The sequence below is a fragment of the Erinaceus europaeus genome, chromosome 6 (assembly GCF_950295315.1).
Source record: "Erinaceus europaeus chromosome 6, mEriEur2.1, whole genome shotgun sequence".
Lineage (NCBI taxonomy): Eukaryota > Metazoa > Chordata > Mammalia > Eulipotyphla > Erinaceidae > Erinaceus > Erinaceus europaeus.
Genome location: NC_080167.1, coordinates 27,121,862 through 27,139,289, shown reverse-complemented (window position 1 = coordinate 27,139,289; position 17,428 = coordinate 27,121,862). Strand labels below are relative to the sequence as shown.

Sequence of the window (17,428 nt, the reverse complement as noted above, 5' to 3'; positions counted from 1 at the left end):
AGAAACAAACTCAAAAGGTATTCTAATTTCACACTGCTCAATTTTCACTGCAACTGAAATAAACAGATGCTCTGACTACAAGCAAATAAAAACAAAAACTAAGGGGCTGACCAGTAATGCACCTGGGCTCCAGTTCAAGCCCCCAGGTTCCACCTGAAGAAGGGAACTGCAGGTTCCTCCCTCCCTCCTTCTTCTCTATCTCCCCCTTCCCTCTCAAGTTCTTTCTGTCTCTATCCAAAATAAGTAAATAAATACATTTTTAAGAAAGTAAAAAACCAAAACTATATTTGGTAAAGAAAAAAAGGACTAGGGAAACAACAAAACTGATCTTAAAACTAGCAAGGAAACAAGCATAAAAACCGATAGTTTATGGGAGATATTACTACTAAACCCCTGTTATTATTGAGATAACATAAATAACATCATCAGTTTCTACAACTAATACTATCTAGTCAGATGTTTCATTTTATTATCCTCTTGCCAGTGCCTGACCTACCCCCACCACACCACTACTTTTGTCTCAGTAATTACCTACCCCATCTTTCTACTTGTTCAGGGAAAATTTTCTCCTGTCTTTTTTTTTTTTTTTTTTGGGCACTACCTGAAATTTGTCCAGAATTCTGCTATTCTACCAGTTCCACTCTGGACCAAGCTACCCCATCTTTCCCATCTCTTACTTACAGGCCTGGATTGTGGCAAGATTACCTACTAGAGCTGGTACCCCTGATTCTGTTCCTTCTTAACCCCTGCCTCTCCTCAAACAAAATATGTTCTCTACCTGGCCATCAGAGGGAACCTTTCAAAAGGTATATCATTAAACCCCTTCTTTATTCAAAGAAAAGAATAATGTTTTCTTTCTTTCTTTTTTTCCACTCAGTTTGGAAGCCCACATCCTTACAAAGGCTTAGAGGCCAGTCCAACCTGACTTCCTATTCCCACATGCCTGTCTGACTTAACTTCTGTTACTTTTACTTAACTCACAGTCAATCCAGCCTGTGTCTGCTCTCCTCACCCATTCCCAGTACACTCCTGCTTTGAAGGTTTTGCAAGTGTCTTTGCTTCTGTTTGACCACTCTGCCGGCCCCTCAGGGGTACCCTGATCGCCTTTTCACTTCCTCCTGATCTTGGGCTCAAATGTCATCTTCTACAGGCTTTCCCTGACTACCTCTCCTCAAAACAGCAACTCCCTCCCCATTCCCCATCTTCCCTCACCCCTACTTATACTCTACAGCCCTGAACACCAGGCATAGCACATATTTTATTCCTTTATTATCTGAACGCCCCCACCTCATGGAAGCTCCATCTAGAAAACTGGCACACAGTATGTGTTTAATAGATATTTACCAAATTTACACAGAACCTTATCATTCACAACTTACTTTCATGCAAAATAAGTGATATAATCTAAGCTATAGTAGCTCTTCCCTGTGTCCTTCCTTCTCCAAATTCTGCAATCTTTACATTAACAATCTGGATGTCAGCGAAGGGCTATCAATGAAAAAAGAAACGTTCTGTAAAATAGATACACCCCCCCCAAAAAAAAAAAACCCACCTCAGAGTTGACACCTAATAAGGTTTCTGGGTGTGGAAGTTTAAAGTAACAGAAAAAGAATAGCTAAAAATCATCCGGAAGGGAAAAAAAAACAGTTTGTCCTATCAATCTATTAGAAATCTTAGGAAAATTGCAAGCTTAAATCAGTCCTTACGGAAAGATTGGTCCCATTTCGCCTGACAGACAGACTAAGATTCAACTCCTTTAGCATTTTCTATGTGCTCAAACCTGACCGCCTAGCGCTATCGCGGGCGTGCATGGCCCGCCGGGCACACAGGGAGCACGATGGTTAGAATCGGGGCTAGGAAGCGGTTCTAAGAGCCTTTCTCTGTGCTTTTGTCCCTTCACCCCTGAGCTCCCTGCAATGGTCTCAAGGGTCTTCCTGGGCTGTTTATTTCCCACACAGTTTAATGTCACCAAAGGGGAAGGGACAGCTCCGCCAGGCTCCAACGATGCCCGGAACAGATGGCAGATGGCTCTGAAGATCCGCTAGGGAGAGAGAGTCTCTCCAGGGCAAAGTGTCCTGGGCAAGAGAAAAGCCTCGGGGGTCGGGTGGGGGTCGGGGTGTAGATAACAGGTGGGACTACAACCTCTGGGCTGGCGCGCAGGGGCGACCCGCAAGGTGGCGGCGCGGAAACTGTCAACTCCCGCCGTCAACCTGACAGTCTGGCGCGGCCGGCGGGCGTGCAGGGAGCGCACGAGCACCGGGTGATAAAAAAACAACCCGGATCGCAGCAAATCGCCGCCAGACACCTCCCTCCACCCCCGGGGCTGGCAACTGAAGTTAGTGTCCGGGGAAAAGGTCCAGAAAGGCCGTGCAGCGCGCTGGCCCGAGCTCAGACGCTGTCCAAGGCGGACCCGGCGCGGCGGGGAGACGTCCCGAAGCCCCGGAGGACGAGGAAGCACCGGGCGGCGCGCGGCCGGACTCCACCGCACCCTCAGCCCCGCAACGACCCTGAGACCCGGACGACCGCCGCCACCGCAAGCCGCCTCCCTCCAGGCCACAGACAGGCTCCTGGACCCCAAGCCCTCCACTGGCATCCTCAGCGCCCGGCAGCCGCCTTTACCTTCCAGGACCCACCGCCGTCGCCGCCGCCGCCGTCGCCGTGCACTCCCCCTCACCGGGAGAATCCAGAGTCCGAGCCGCGGCTACAGTCGCCGCGAACTCCCCACCCCCGCCCCCTCAGGTAACCCGGGAAACCGGGAACACCACCCCCTCCCGCCCCCCCGCACCCCCCCACGTCAGGGACAGACCCGCTCCCCTGCGCATGCGTACCTCCGGCGTCTCTAGCCCCACCCTCAACTGGTAGGGTGGTACTGGCGTCGCAGACGTGACGTATAGAGTCGCCGATCCAATGGGGGAAGGAGGGGGCGGTCTCAGCCGTGGGGCCTTGGGCCGTAGGGTTCCTTGGTGAAACCTGTCTGGTTTGCTAGCTATCCCAGCTATTAGGTTAAAACTATCTGCTTCTGGACCAGGGAGTTGCCACGAGCACCGCATGAAAAGCATTCGACATATGCGCAGTATCACCATCTGATTCAATTTGAACTCTGTCCTTTTTCTATGACTCCGGAGAGTAGGCATAGAATATGGGAGGAATTTGGGGAAGAGGGTTTTATCCTCAAGGTGACTCTAGCTTCCCTAGGGGTGTGTGGGAAATATAATTTGCCAAGTTTATTGTAAGCTCTTTCAAGAAACATGAAGAGGTTTACGAAGTCACTGTAAAATCATAATAATCCAGCGCAAAAATGTCTTGCTCAGTTCAGCCTTTTCCAAACACATTTGTGTACTGTGGGTACCTTCTGTCTTGAAAATGGCAGCATAAGGTGGGAGCCAGAGAGCCAAGAGTGTTTTAGTTTGTTAAAAATGAAACAACAGGCCTAAAATAATGCAGATGTTTGGGGTTTGTTAAAGTGGAGACAACGGGATCAAAATAGAGTCATTTACACGGAGTTTTGTGTTACCAACATGAAAATTAAGTTTCAGCCTCAGGAATGAACAATCAGAAATCACCACTAGTGTGGTAATCTGCCTAATGGACCCCCCAGTCCTCGAGAGGAAAATGACTCAATTACAACCAATTAACATTGCTACTGTAACATTCCTGTTAACCACTCACTTCTGTCTCCCATTTGTACCGTTCCTTGGTGCTCCTTTCCGTCTGCTAGATTGGATGTTCATAAAAGTAAGACCTTTAAATTTTACTAAGGTAAAATTTTTGGTTTTTAATAGGCTGCATCACTCACTACAGGGTCCACAACACAGGCTGTTGCTGCTGGCAGTTGACCATTTTAGAGGATACTCCTCCTCTCCACGCAGTCCCTGACAGTGTTTCTTGAGAAACAGCCTTATTATGAGGTTTGAGGATCTAGGGTTCAAAACTCCCTAACAGTACAAACTATAAATGGTGTTTTTTTGGATAGAAATACTTTAGAGTCATCAATCCAGTGATATTTGCATAGAAATCAACAAATAATTCAGGATAGTATATCCTAAGGCAGTATATGCTATGCAACGTGAAATACCTCAAACTTTCATATTACCCAGTGACAAAGCCCAGTGATGTAGCTAAGAGGACTGTCAGAGAAAATTTCTCATTAAAAATATCTCCCCACCGATGACTAAAATCAAACCATTAGCTGAAGGTCTTTGGACAGAGGTTGCCCACTTCTGGTAGCAAGCTGCACATACTCCAGGGTTGAGCAGCTGAAGATAGAGCAAGTGATGGACCTAACAGAAGAGTGAAAATGGTGCCTTAGGGAAATCATCACTCATTCAAGATATATAATGAGCATCTTACTAATGCTGGAGATACTTTGGTGGATTTCCCTGTACTCAAGAGAAAGAAGAAGCTACTTTGACTTTTTCTTTCCACAGTTTTACCTAGAATTAAACCTACTTCTGTTTACTCATAAATGTTCACATGCTATTTCAAAAACACCTCCCCCCCCACACAAATGGTCAAAAGAAGTAAAGTAATATTAAGTAACAAGCCTCTTGCTCATAATCCAGATTCAAGGCTAGTTCCCACCACATGGGGGAAGCTCTGGTGCTGTGTGGTCTCTTTTCTTCTTTCCCTCTGTCTCTATCTAAAATTTTAACTCAGAGTGGTGAGGCTCCAGTGACAACAACAACAAGGAAAGCCCAGTTTCTTTTTTTCTTAAATGCAAGATAGTAGACAAGCATGATTTCACTAAAGCCTAAAGAAATGAAAGAGAGTTTATATGTCAATGGCATATAATTGGCCTTAAAAGCATTATTTATTTGTAAGATGTACAAAGTAATGCCATTTGTGAATGTTCTTTTCTCTGTATATCTGAGTCATAAAGTATTTTTAGCCAAGCTACTGCTGCATTTCTTTTGTCCAAGAGTATTTTGTAATATAGACATTAATTATACTTATTAGATAAAATTTAATTTAAAAGATTTCAGGCAACCCAGATGTTGGCACAGCAGAGAAAGCATTGGGCTCTCAAGCAGGCCTCAGGCTTAATCCTAAGCATTATGTATACTAAAGTGATACTATGATTCTCTCTCTCTCTTTCTCTCTCAAAATAAATAAATAAATAAGTCTGGGTTAGTGGAGTTTCAAGGCTAGAGAGATAGCTTAACAGGTAGGTGTGTAATCCAAGATATAGGTCCCAGAACCACATGGAAGGTGCTATGCCAACAGAAGAAGCTTCAGTGTTGTGGTATCTCCCCATTTCTCTGTCCCTCTCTGAATGAAAAAAGTGGCCTGGAATGATGGAATCATGCATGTGTAAAGCCCCAGTTCCACACACAGAGCCCTCAAATGAATAATAATAATTTTTAAAAGTTGGAATCAAGTACATGCAGAAGGAAAAAAAATGTAACAGGCACATATAAGGAAGCCCCTACTTATTTTTCTGTTACACTGGAAAACTGTAAATGGAGAATTCTTCAAAAAAATTTATCCTAAAAGAAGATTATAGAATAAAGGTTTTAGACTAGCTACCTAATGTATGCACATAATTAGTATTCCTCAAAAAAAAAAAGTAACTTTATATTACATGCTTTCTACAAACAAACAAACCTGCCCTAACTACTCATTTCACTCACATGCCAAAATCAAAGTTCTTACAGTGGTCTACAGAGCTCTCCACAATCTGGCTTGCCATAACCCTGTCTTTTTACAATCTCCCAGCCCTACAGACATTCTGGCTTCCTTACTGTTTACCAAACATTTCAAACAAATCCTCCTTTAAGATCTTTGCACTGACTGTTTTCCTCTGCCGAAAAAGCTTTTTCCTCTACATACCCACATGTATAGCTCCTTAGTCACCTTCGTGATTTTGCTCAGACTTCAAGTTCTTAGTGAATTCTACCTTTTAAATTGACTCAAAAGGGGATTTTGCCCTGGGTTCCATGCTTGAGGGTGTATCTCAATCCCGAATGCTCTCTGCTATGGATCGAAGTGGTCTTCCCTCCTCCATCACCAATTTCATATATTGAAGCCCTAACCTACATTTTTCCCCTCTTTCTGCAGATAGAGCCTTTAAGATTTAATGAGCTCATATGGTTGGGGTTATCATCCAATAGGATTAGTGCTTTTATAGGAAGAGGATGCACACCAGAGCTTTCCATGAATGCAAAGGAGAGGCTATGTGAGGACACAGTGAAAAGGCAGCTGTTGGGATCCAGTTGGTGGCACACCTGGTTAAGCACACACATTATAATGCACAGTGACCTGGGTTCAAGCTCCCCAGTCCCCACCTGTATGGGGAAAGCTTCACAAGTGGTGAAGTAGGGTTGTAGGTGGCTCTCTCTTTCTCTCTCTCTTTCTCTCTCTCTTTCTCTCTCTCTCTCTTCCTTCCCCCCTCCCTTCCTCTCAATTTCTGCCTGTTTCTATCTGATAAATAAAGATAATAAAAATAGCTATTAAAAATAATAAGAAATAAAGGCAGCTCTCTGTGAGCTGGGAAGAGTGGACATATAAGAAACCGTCTGTACTGGTACCATGATCCTGGAATTCAGCCTTTAAAACTATGAGAAAAATAGCTTCTATAGCTTAAGTTTCCCAGTCTGAATTATTTTTAATATGGCAGTCCTAGTCAACTAATACATCCCCCTAAAATTTTTTTATTAAGGCACACACAGGTTCTAGGTCCCTTGGGGGTTGGTGAGGAGAAGCTGCATGATGTGATTTGAAGCACCATTTATTTTATTGCACCCTTCAACTTTGAACATACTATATGGTTTGCTCATTCATTGTTATAATTTTTATTGTTTCCCCATTTAGATTAAATTCCACAAAGCCTTTGTTCTTTTTACCATGTATCCTCCAAGTGTCAGGAATAGTAAGCATATATTGATTTGTTGGAAAAGTCATGACAGGGAGCCAGGAGGCAGCACACCTGGTTCAATGCACATAGGACTAAGTACAAGGACCTATGTGAGGATCCTGGTTCAAGTTCGCAGCTCTCCACCTGCAGGGGGACACTTCGTAGCAAACCAGGTCTGTAGGTGTCTTTCTCATTCCTTCTCTATTTCCCCCTCCTCTCTCAATTTCTCTCTATCCTAGCCAATAAAATGGAAAAAATGGCCACCAGGAGTCATGAATTTGTAGTGTTGGCACCCAGCCCCAGTGATAACCCTGGACAAAGAAAGAAAGAAAGAAAGAAAGAAAAGTCATGACATTTTTTTTTCTACCAAAAGTGCATCATGACTTTTTCAACAACCCAAGAGTAGATATTTATTAAATGAATTGCTAAATATTTTTTTTTGTTTTAAAAAAGAACAAAGATGTTTTTCTTTAGGATGGGCAAAATACCTCATTTGGATAGTGTGTCTGCTTTACCATGAACTGACCCAGGCTAGCCCTCACTGCATTGGAGAAATCATTGGCATTGTGGTACCATTTCCTTCTTCCTCTCTCTCCCCCACTCTTTCTCTCTCCTCTTCTCTTCTCTTCTCTTCCCTTCTCTTCTCTTCTCTTCTCTTCTCTCTCTCTCTCTTTCTCTCTCCATATATATATTTGAAGCCCAGTGATAACTAAATAAATAAATTAATTGTTTAAAGATAAATTTATGTTTAAATTCAAATGTGACTTTAATTATTGCTTCAGATGAAGTGTGACAACTTTAATGCCCACTCCACTGTACTGAAGCACAAAGGGATTTGAGAAGTGGTAAAGTAGGCACAGGGCTGTCATTTCAGTAACGTTTCATAGGTCATCAGTGCATAGATGACTCACATTTCACTACAGACTAGTAATTGTGATATTAAAAAGGTATAAATGTATGAAGTTAGTTTCGTAGAACTTTAAAACTATTGGTGAAGCCAGTTCATAATTAATGTCTTATTAAGTTGTTTAGAAATATCTATTCCTTTGTGCAGAATTTCAGTTTAAACTTTAATAATATATATTATATCTATATATTTTAAAAATACATTATTTAATATTAAATAATATAGTATTTAAGATTTAATATATTTTAATGATATATATAATATTATCTAATAATATAGATATATATCTACTGATTTCTTGGCAGTATTTTAAACCTCACAAAGTTTGGATACTTTAAAAGAGTATTAAATGTCAAAAATATTTTGTGAGATATCTTTACAACCACCTAAAGTGTTAAAAAAAAAAAAAGAAGCCTAAATTTCCCTTCTTTGATGTGGAAACTTCCTGCTAAATGTGTTATAGTGCCCTACTTTCATATGTAGATAATTGTGGGTTTCAGTGTCATTAATTCTCATAAGCTTTTTTTCATTTAAAATTTCAAACTGCTTTTCTGTTGAGAAGTGAAAATGATATAGTGGTAATAAATTCAAATGTTAAAGTAAATATACATTGTAGAAAATAAATTCTATCATCAAGGAGACAATCTCTACAAATTAATATACATGCTTACAAGCCTTTCGTGTGTGTGTGTGTGTGTGTGTATGCTCCATGTCTACATATTTAAACATAAATATAGGCATGTAGGTATATAGATGTATAAATATATACTCATTTATTTGTTTTGTTGTCAGAGTTATCATTAGAGCTCCTGTACAATTTCACTGCTAGTTCTGGACTTTTAGTTGTTCTCATTTATCTATCTATCTATCTATCTATCTATTTATTTAAGATAGAGCATGAAAGACAGAGATAGAATGATAGGAAGGAAGAGAGAAAAAGAAGCAGCACAGCACTGCTCCACTGTTTATGAAGCTCCTCCCGTGCAGCTGCTCCCATGTGATGTGATGTCTAGGGGCTGGAACCCAGGTCATTATACACGATATAGTATACACTCTACTAGGTGAGCCATCTTCTGCCCCCCCACCTATTATTATAACTATTATTATTATTGTTATAACTACCTATTATTATTTATCAACATCGTTGATAAAAAGAGAGGCTTGAGATTATTACTAGGAACTTAACTCTAAGGCAAATGATTTACTTGTCATTTCTAACTTTAATAATTGGTATTCATCTGTCTCAGTTCTCAGGAACTTGTTGAACTGTGGTCAACAAGCTTATGATTAAATGAAAACTATAACCTACATGACCTCTTTATTTTGGAAGCATAAACTTAGGTCTGTCCTTCACAACAGCTAAGAAATAAAAAAGAAGTTAAGAAACATTATAATTAGAAATACACATCTGTTACCATTTCTATTTAAAAACTCAGGAACCCAGAGGCTCAAAGCAGGTTTTAAAAATTATAAGAAGTCTCTAAATTCTTGATATTGGATATCTTGATATCCAGAAAATTGAGAGCACAAATGGTTCAACTTATCCACAGACTAATCCAACAGAATGTTGCTTGATTAAATGCAAGAGTAGGAATAGCCGCTACAGGTGGTTTATAAGCTCATGAAAGTTAAAATCCACTATTCTAGGAAAGGAAATAACATAACGGTACCTTGAAGATCCAAAACAGAAAAGAATGCAGACCACATTTCAGGGTGTGCGAGAGTCATGATAGGAAGAAGATGAGTAAAAATGACTAAGATTTTCCTTTTTTCTCCAAGTATATGTCGAATATATTCTTGTCATCGAGCTATCACTGGGGCTTGATGCTAGCATGACAAATTCACTCCTCCTGAAGGTAATTTTTGTTTTAAACTTTTACTTTTTATTTGCTAGGATAAAGAAAAGTTAAGAGGGGAGGCGGCATTAGAGAGGGAGGCATTAGAGAGACCAATCTCAGTACTGCTTCAGAACCTGTGAAACTTCCTTCTGTAGATGGAGGCCAGAAGCTTGAATCCCAGGTCCTTGCACATGGTGTGTGTTCAACTTCGTGTGCCACCACCACTATGCCCCTAAGATAGATATTTTATCCCTGTTTCATTCTGATCATTTTAAGATAAACCACATTCCACTCTCCTTAAAATATCCAATCCCTTGTTAAAGAACACCAAAAAAATTAATATAAAACTCACGTGAAACAAGTAAATATCTTATTTGGGGCCTACTGTGTGGCTATTAGTTAATTCATTGTATCATAACTATAGTAAACAGATTATGATGACTCTACAGAGTGACTGGTGTTGTCTGTTTTAACAAAGAACAGACACCAAGAGATATATCCTAAGCCAGACTGTTGCTCCCTTGTGAGATGGGAGGAACCATGTTCTGCCCAGCTTCTTTGATAACTCTATTCATCTTTATCTTTCACCAGCATAAGACTGAATGTATATAAAGGATAGTTCTTTTGATATTCATAAGTCTGTATTCAAACTAAATTATTCATTTTCACTATAATATCCTAAAAAAATATCTCAAAGCATGGTAGACAATCCAGAACACAATTTCACATACCTACCTGTCCTCCCTCCCAGTAAATATTGTTACACTGTCGTTTGAGTGACTTCTCCATTGTACCTTGAGTTTACTAAGTTGGGAGGGGGTTCCAGTGGTATTTTGTGTGGGTGTGCTTCTGTTATTTTATTTAGCTTTTATTTTGCTTGTTTCCAAGTGTCAGACAGAGTAGCTGTTTCATAAATTCTCATGAATAAATTAGAAGACTGACACAGAGGAATGAAAATAGCAGAATGAATTCTCTGCCTGCTGTGCCACTCCCTGGGCCATATTAGCAGAAGGAATTATCTATGATTGATAGTCACATGGTCAGCATTTGTTTGAGATTATGTATCCTGTTATACTTTGGAAGGTTTTATTTAAATAATTCTGAATTATCTGGAGAGGCAGGGTAGTGTCTTATTCAGTAAAGTGTGCTCTTACTGTGCTTGAAGACCGAGGTTCAAGCCTCTGGTCCCTGCTTACAGAGTGCAAGCTTCTTAAGAGGTGCAGCAGTGAATAAGGGCAAGAGACTGGCATACTTTAATGATGACTCTTTAGTCACTATAAGGCTACCCCATCAGCTGGGGCCCTATTCAGGGAGACCTGAGATTCCCAAACAGACATGATGGGCCTAGACCTCAAATAAATCCCTCTCTCCACTGTTACAGGTCATCTCTATCAGGAACAACAAAAAAAACCCTTTGTGGGCCCCCCATAAGACCTTACCCTCAACTTGGATCAATAGTGGTAGAGAATGTTCCATCCTCTGAAGGGAGGATGGACAACATACTCTATGCTACACCTGAGGAAGATGGGTCTATATTGGGGCAGCTTGGAATGTTCCTACTCATGACCACAGAATGTGAGCTCAGATCTATAGGGATGCAGAAGTCACATAGGCTCCTAAGCTGAATATGGGCCCCAGACCAAATCATATCAATGGGGTTTATAGTCAACAATATTTATACCCCTTTCCCATATTAGGGAGTTACTCTATTCCCTGATCCAGCTTTCTGGTCCTTTTTCCAGCCATGACATCACCAACCCAGACAATAACTTGGATCCACCTACATATCAGATTTCAGGCTCAGAGAAAAAAAAAAAAAAACAGTATAGCCACAGCCCCTTTGAAATATAACTAAAAAATGCCTACTAGCTATCTACAAAATGGAGGACTCCACACCCTACCCCCAACTCTTCATCAGCACTATTCCAGCCTTTAGGTCCATGATTGGTCAACAATTTGTTTGGTTCTATATGTTAACTCTTTTTTTAGCCACCAGGTTCCAGATGATACCATGATGCCCACCAGACTTCCCTGGACAGACAACTCTACCAATGTGTCCTGGAGCTCTGCTTCCCCAGAACCCCACCCTACTAGGGAAAGAGAGAGCCAGGCTGGGAGTATGGATTGACCAGTCAACACCCATGTTCAGCAGGGAAGCAATTATAGAGCTAGACCTTCTACCTTCTGCAACCCACAATGACCTTGGGTCCATACTCCCAAAGGGTTAAAGAATAGGAAAGCTATCAGGGGAGAGGATGGGATACGGAGATCTGGTGGTGGGAATTGTATGGAGTTGTACCCCTCTTATCCTATGGTTTGTTAATGTCTCCTTTTAAAAAAAAAGGGAGTTGGGCTGTAGCGCAGCGGGTTAAGCGCAGGTGGCGCAAAGCACAAGGACTGGCATAAGGATCCCGGTTTGAACCCCGGCTCCCCACCTGCAGGGGAGTCGCTTCACAGGCGGTGAAGCAGGTCTGCAGGTGTCTATCTTTCTCTCCCCCTCTCTGTCTTCCCCTCCTCTCTCCATTTCTCTCTGTCCTATCCAACAACGAAGACAACAACAATAATAACTACAACAATAAAACAACAAGGGCAACAAAAGGGAATAAATAAAGTAAAAAAATAAATAAATAAAAATAAAGAGGTGGAGCAGTGTTGCAGGTGTCTTTCTGTCTATCTCTGTCTCTCACCCTTGACCAAAAAGAAAAAAGGGGAAATGAGCACAGGGAATGAACCCCTGCAGCACCAAACTCTAGTGATAACACTAATGGAATACAAAGCAAAAAGAAGGAGCTGGATGGTGGCTGATTAAGTGCCCACATTGCCTGGGTTCAAGCCCCTAGTCCCCACTTGGAGAGGGAAAGCTTCACAAGTGATGAAGCAGGTCTGCAGGTGTCCTTCTTTCTCTCCCCCCTCTCAATTTCTCTCTGTCCTATCCAATAAAATAAACAAATAAAAATTTTAAAATGAAGAAAAAAATGTTTAAAAAAATAAGAAAAAGAAACAAAGAAAGGAGTCCAACGGTAGCGCAGCTGGTTAAGCACACATGGCGCAAAGCACAAGGACCGGCATAAGGATAGCGGTTCAAGCCCCCAGCTCCCCACCTGCAGGGGGATTGCTTCAGAATCGGTGAATCAGGTCTGCAGGTGTCTATCTTTCTCTCCTCCTCTCTGTCTTCCCCTCCTTTCTCCATTTCTCTCTGTCCTATCCGACAATGACTACATCAAAACAACAACAATAATAATTACAACAATAAAACAAGAGCAACAAAAGGCAATAAATAAATAAATAAATATTTTTTAAAAGAAAAGAATCAAAGAAAACACAGAGAAAGAAAGAGTCCTAGAATCAGAATAGTAAATATCTATGTGCACTCAGTTGTGTCAGTTGTGTCATCACATCCTGTTTGTTAATAAAGTACTGTCTTATGTAAAGAGAAATTGTAAAATCATAAAAATTACATAATCATTTCCCCACTCCATTATGTAAACAAGTTTGAGAAGCACAGAGCTGTCAAATTTGGAATCAGAACTGAATACTAAATGTAGTGGATCCTATGTTATGCCTAAGCCATGCTCGCCTCTAGAATTCAGCTATTGGGAGTTCAGGGATCCTGGTGGGACCTCCTTGGGGTTTGGTTTGTATGTGTGAATGAAGAGTATCCTGGGGAGGATTCTGACACAAATGCTTATCTAACAATACAATTTGGATTGCAGAAGGTAAAAGGTGATTGATTGCAAAAGCTATCTGGCAACCAAATTTGCTATCAGCCTCCTAGATACTTCTTTAGCTCCTGATATTTTAAAGGCATCAAATTTTAAAGGCATTTAAATTTTGTTTTAATATTTTATTTATTTATTGGACTGAGACAGAGAGAAATTGATAAATTGATAGAGAAAGGGGGTAGAGAAGGAGAGAGAAAGAGAGACACTGGTGGCACTGCTTTACAGTTCAGAAACCCCCCCCCTCCCAACCTATCCCCCTACAGGGCCTGATCCCCCAGGCAAAACCCAACAGCACAGGAACAGGTGAACGCAGACTTCAACTGGATGGAAACTAGATACTAGGAACTGGGCTTACAAAAGTGCAATGTCTTCATGCACAAGGGGAAAAAAAGTGGTTTGTGAAAAGTGACTATGGTCACAGGGATGGACTTTGTGGCCAATATGCAAGACACTGCTTGACTCAGTTTCTCATGAGTGCCATATAGTTTCTGGAAGACATTCCCCTTTCTGTTCCACCCTCCCTCACCATCATTATCAGACACAGGCTCCCTAAGTATCAGATATCAGAAATAATGATGCTAGCCCTGTTTCTGTCTTTACTGTTCATAATACACACATTTTGGCTTCAGACATTAAAAGCATCAGCCAAGGGTTGGAAGCCACCTAATTAAAATAATAGAATCCCCCAGGAAATGTGCTGTAAAGGCCACTCACCCCTCACGTTAACGTCTCCTGACATGTTTTCTGCTCCACCTATCGCATCATTTCTGGAACTCAGCTGCTGACTGATAATTAAGTCTAATAGAGAGCAAGAGTTTCCTGATGGGATGCAGACAACATGGCATTTACTGGCAACTGTGCTTCTGCTAATTGCTGGCAACTTGACTTTTAACCCTGTGCTTGCTCTCAGGCAGCCCAATGAGTTCTTAGCACATTGGAGGCAGCTGTCAGGTAATGAGTATACCACCTACCATGGCTGATTCTTAATAAAGAGAAATGGTACTAGACCATCACTGGAGATTTTTTTTTTTTTAGCAAGTATGTGTGTGTGGAGGGATTCTGAAGCCTGAAAAAATCATGTAAGCATATAATAGCTATATTTGAAGATAAGATAAATTCTTGGTCACTGGGGACTGCCTTAGTCAAGGAGAAGCATATAGCGGGAAGTGGTTGAGTGTCAACAGCATTTATCTTATGTGCCACTAATTGACACCTCTTTTTACTGGCTTCTTAACTAGATGCCTGGGAATAAGTGTGAAAGATGCCATTAAAGCGGTGAAGCATGTCTGCAGATTATCTATCTTTCTCATCCCCTCTCTGTCTTCTCCTCCTCTCTCGATTTCTCTGTTCTATCCAACAACGACAGCAATGACAACAATAACAATAACAACAACGGGGGTCGGGCTGTAGCGCAGCGGGTTAAGAGCACATGGCACAAAGCACAATGACCCACAGAAGGATCCGAGTTCGAGCCCGGCTCCCCACTGGCAGGGGGTTCGCTTCACAGGTGATGAAGCAGGTCTGCAGGTGTCTGTCTTTCTCTCGCCCTCTTTGTCTCCCCTCCTCTCTCCTCTCTGGATTTCTCTCTGTCCTATCCAACAACAATAACAGCAATGACAACAATAATAATAATGACAAGAACAAGGGTAACAAGAGCAACAAAATGGGAAAAGTGGCCTCCAGGAGCAGTGGATTCATAATGCCAAGCCTCATCGATAACCTTGGAGGCAAATATATATATATATATATATATAATTTTTAAATTTACCTTAAAAAAACATTTATTTATTTATTACCTTTTGTTGCCCTTGTTGTTTTATTGCTTTGTTATTATTGTTGTTGTCATTGTTGGATAGGACAGAGAGAAATGGAGAGGGGAGGGGAAGACAGTGAGGGGAGGGGAAGAGAAAGACAGACACTTGCAGACCTGCTTCACGGCTTGTGAAGCGACCCACCTGCAGGTGGGGAGCCGGGAGCTTGAACCGGGATCCTTAGGCTAGTCCTTGCGCTTTGCATCACTGACGTGCACTTAACCCGCTGCGCTACTACCCGAGCCCTAATTTGCTTCTCCCCCTTTTGTTGCCCTTGTTGTTTTATTGTTGTTGTAGTTATTAGTTGTCGTTATTGATGTCGTCGTTGTTGGATAGGACAGAGAGAAATCAAGAGAGGAGGAGAGACAGAGAGGGGGAGAGAAAGACACTTGCAGACCTGCTTCACCGCCTGTGAAGAGACCCCCCCCCCGCAGGTGGGGGGAGCCGGGGGCTCCTACCATACCAGGATGCTTACTCCAGTCCTTGTGCTTTGTGCCACGTGCGCTTAACCCAAGGCGCTACCACCTGATCCCCATATTAAAATATTTTTAAAAGAGATAAAAGCATGGAACCAAAGAGATCTCTGTAACACTGGTGTTTATGAAAACATTGTTCACAGTAATCAAAATAGTGGAAACAATGCAGTGTGTCCATAAAATGTAGTATTATTAAACCTTAAGAAAGGAAGCTCTGGCACATTATACTATACGGAACAACCTTGTAGACATGCTAGAGGCAACAAGTCAACTGCAAGGGCATACACTGGATGATTGTACATGTGTGAGGTACCTAGAATTTGCAGACAAACTTTCTGTGAAATGATGGTTTCCAGGAACTAAGGGACAGGTAATGCTGAGTGAGTGTCTTGCTGAGTGAGTGATTACTGGTTAGAGTTTCAACTGGGTGTAGGGAGAACATTTTGCAGATGGAAGATGATGATGATGGTTGCGAACCAATGTGAACCAAAAAGAGGTAAGGAATGAGAAGGCTCATGAAGTGAGGACAGCTCTCTGGCTACTGGTTTTGGAGTAGATGGAGTTGTCTATGCCTTCACTTGTGATGCCTCTCAACCAGGACTGATCCACCCACATCCTCTGAACTCAAAACTCCTCTGAAATTTGACACTACTTAGACTGGTTCTTACCTCCCAATTTCTAAACTGCTGGCTCCCACATTATCCTCAGCTTTCTTCCTACCTGAAAGGCATTCCAGCTCTTCCCTTAGATCTCATTTATAGACTTCCTTTTCTCCTACACTCCCAGCCATGGAATTTCTTATTTATGCCCTCATAACCCTTCACCCCAGTCCTGGATTACCTAAATCTAGACCAGACCATCTCTAGTCTCTAAAATAGGAGATTAAGATGGGATTTTGAGACAACAGATCAGGAGTTTAATACAGGCTGGGTGACTAGAGTGATAACTAGTAGGGAGAGATGAGAAAGAATTAGAGCATTTTGGATATAGTGGGTTTGATACACCTTGTCTGGTAACATGCCACAGGAGCTCATCATCATTCACCAAGTCCTTGCAACTACTTCATGACCCCAACAAGCTCAGTTTACTGGCATCCAAGAAACAAAGCCAGTATCTCTCCAGTGGGAATCTCAATTCAACCCATGCCAGAGGACCACCTTCATTCTCTTTCCTTTCTGCAGTATTTGACCTTTTGAGCGTGCTGTACATATAGGAACCAGCTCCTGAAAACACCAGGGCTGCTAGAAATATAATACACTTGCTAATCACCTCTCTCTGTGGTGGTAAAGGTTTCAGCCTATAACCAGACTGCACACCAAATCTACTCAACTTCTAGCTGCCACAGGGAAGTCTCAACAACATATTAATAAACACACACAGGGGTTACGTTCTTCATGATAGTAAGGCATTCTTCCCTTCTGTGATCACTCGGTAGGCATCTTCGCTGAAGGCTAATTAGCAAACATCTACCACTCTGTAAGCTGCAATGAAGCTGGTCTCCTCCAAGCTGTGAAGCACTCTTGAGTCTCCTGTTTGCAGTTACCTTCTGGATTCTGTTCAGCTGCCTTGGGTTAGGATCGTTTTCCTGGCATTGTAGAAACATCCACAGTTGAGCCAAACAGCCTAAAACCCCATTAGAAACCAAAGGCATATATTGCTGCCTTCCCTGACGTCACCAGAAAAAAAACACAGGAGCAGATGGTGACAGCAACAACTTCATACATCACGAGAGCCACAGAGTACAACTTCCCCAAGGAAGAATGGATAGACTGCTGAAAGAGGCAGTGCACCAAACTCTGATACTACAGCCACTCTCATCAA

At 41.8% G+C, this 17,428-nt stretch overlaps 1 protein-coding gene across 3 annotated transcripts in view; it reads right to left on the bottom strand.

Annotated features, from left to right (window-relative positions):
- The window catches only part of LYST (lysosomal trafficking regulator), a 188,280-nt gene extending 171,074 nt beyond the window's left edge, over positions 1 to 17,206 (bottom strand). For 2 of the 3 annotated variants that reach the window (XM_016188071.2, XM_060191968.1), the window contains exon 1: positions 16,995 to 17,206. The gene's annotated coding sequence lies outside the window, so the exon portion shown is untranslated. Of the gene's footprint in view, positions 1 to 2,619; positions 2,649 to 16,994 lie in introns of those variants that run through there. The other variant, XM_060191966.1, reaches the window with a different exon arrangement.
- Positions 17,207 to 17,428: the final 222 nt, after the last annotated feature.